Source organism: Penaeus vannamei, chromosome 27 (genome assembly GCF_042767895.1).
Source record: "Penaeus vannamei isolate JL-2024 chromosome 27, ASM4276789v1, whole genome shotgun sequence".
In the NCBI taxonomy this organism is placed as follows: domain Eukaryota; kingdom Metazoa; phylum Arthropoda; class Malacostraca; order Decapoda; family Penaeidae; genus Penaeus; species Penaeus vannamei.
The window spans coordinates 9,264,024-9,266,523 of record NC_091575.1 but is presented as its reverse complement, the minus strand read 5'-3'; positions in this window follow the sequence as shown (position 1 = coordinate 9,266,523).

Genomic DNA, 2,500 nt, shown 5'->3' with positions numbered 1-2,500 from the left:
ATCACTTTAATATGTGTAATGATGATAACAAAGTACGAATTAAAAAATGCTAGTTCTGAGTTCTGTCAGGATCCTAAAAATTAACAGCAACATTTGCAAATAATAGATATATGCATTACGTAATTGCAAAACTGATGGAACCAATTGCTAGGAAAAGTGCAACCAACGCATGGATTAACTAGCCTAAATAGCTTCGTTTATACAAAGGTTTGATGTGAAATTGTATCGTTTTTTGCACAAATATATGCACATAATAAAATCTTGTAGTTACTGACCTTCTATTAATCGTTGCAATGTTTGAAATGCATCAATTCTACAGTTATTTACCCGTACTCCATGCGTACATGCTGTCCTTGTGTAAAAGCAAAACTCATTTCAATATTTACTATACTTTTCACGTATACAAAATTGTACTTGAGGTACTTTTATTTTCCAAAGAGACGTAATAATCTTCCCTAGAGTGAGAGACATGTCCACAAAAATACACAGAATGAAGGAAAAGGAATTAATATGCGTAAGAACAAGGGAATTTCAAAACTTCCATAGAAGAAAACTTCTTAATGGGATATTACATGAGTAAGCTTAAAAACTCATCCCCTGTTGAATGGCCATTACAACTACTGATCAATGCCAAAACATTTCACCACGTATTATCTTAGTTGTGCATTCATTTGCATCTTAACTGCGTATTAAGGCATCTACAGGATATCACACACATGAATATATATATACATATATATATATATATATATATATATATATATATATATATATATATGTATATATATATATATATATATATATATATATATATATATATATATATATATATATATATATATTATATGAGTGTGTGTGTATGTGTGTGTGCGCGCGCGCGCGTGCGCGTGTGTGTAAATATGTATATGTATATATATATATGTATATTATATATATATATGTATATATATATACATATACATATATATATATATATATATATATATATATATATATATATATATATATATATATATATATATATATATAGGCCTACATATATGTGCGTGTGGCAAAACGGGATAATCCTACACCATATTAGAAAAACTACAACAAATATAGGACTTTATATTGTTATTCTGTGAATGTTTGATGTAAAAAAAATACTCTTTAGGAATTATAAGCTGATAGTAAGGGCATAAATCGCCTTGGTCGTTTACTCATGAGGCACGTTCTAATGAGATCGTTCACTGCTGGGCGAAAGGAGGTTTTGCGGTTAGTTAGGGAGATACATGGATGGGTTGAGGGTCTAACTACGTGATGTGGATGGTTGGAACATTATGCAAGTTGAACAGATCCTGGGATGAGGTTGAGTGGTGCCTCCCTGCAGGGTCCTCTCTCCCTCTTCCTGGCCTTCTTCTTCTTCCGAGTCTATGTCAGATTCCTTCCTCGTGAATACACTGTCATCCACCATACCTACCTACTCACCATCATCGAAGTCATAGTATTGTAATAAAGCATCCAAATCTCCGAGTCTCACCACGTTCAGCTGTGCCAGGTCAAATTGCGAGAAAGACACACATAATGCAGTTTTAATATAATGGCTGTAATGACTATTATCGTAAACCATCGGGCTATTTGGATTTTTCACAACCCAACAATTTGGGGAATTTTCTGGTATCAAATCAAAATTCAATCTCTGAGCATGATTCTTAAAAGCTAGATAATAGAGGCAATAGAGGAAACAAATCGAAGTAAATTCCTGCATAATAAGGTAACAGCGGTGTTTATGTTACTGCTGTGACGTAATTCTTGGGCGAGAGGCACCTGTCCACATGTCATAGCGATCCAATTGATATGAAAGTTTTCCGACATGAAACTCCACCTAATGCCTTCTATGCTTGCGCGGTGTAACAATATGACAGCTTTTGTTTTTTTTAGAAGGGTATGGGGCGTGCTGCCTTTACCTTCTAGAGTTAATAATGACACAAGTCAGTAAGTAAGTTAAATTGTATCCTTTCCTGTATAGTTTCTTTACCTCATCTTTGCTTAAAGTCAACATCAAATATGATAAAAAATGCCTGGTTCGCGAAAATACTACAATTGTATTGTGATAACCAGTACAACACATGCAACATAATTTCAGCACTTTTTGTCATAGTGTACCCTGACATTTCTCTGTGACATAAAATTCAAAGAAAACGTATTTTTTTAGGAGTAACTAAATTAATAAAATAAAAAAGAGGCAGTGAAGCAATCGTGCAAGAATAGAATGGAAAGTTGCACTGCGCACAGGAAGCTATCACTTGTACATTCCAGGTTTACCCTCATTGTATACCTCTTAATAAACGCGTACTATTTTATTTACAAATTGGTATTCGCCACCGCTCATACAATAATCCTTTGCAAAACTGTCTCGCTTAACACAGCGCATAACATTTGTTTTACACATGCTTGCTTTGTCATGTCCGTAGTGTTCCCTAGTATCTACCTCCCTTTACCCTTTAAGTTACGTCAGATT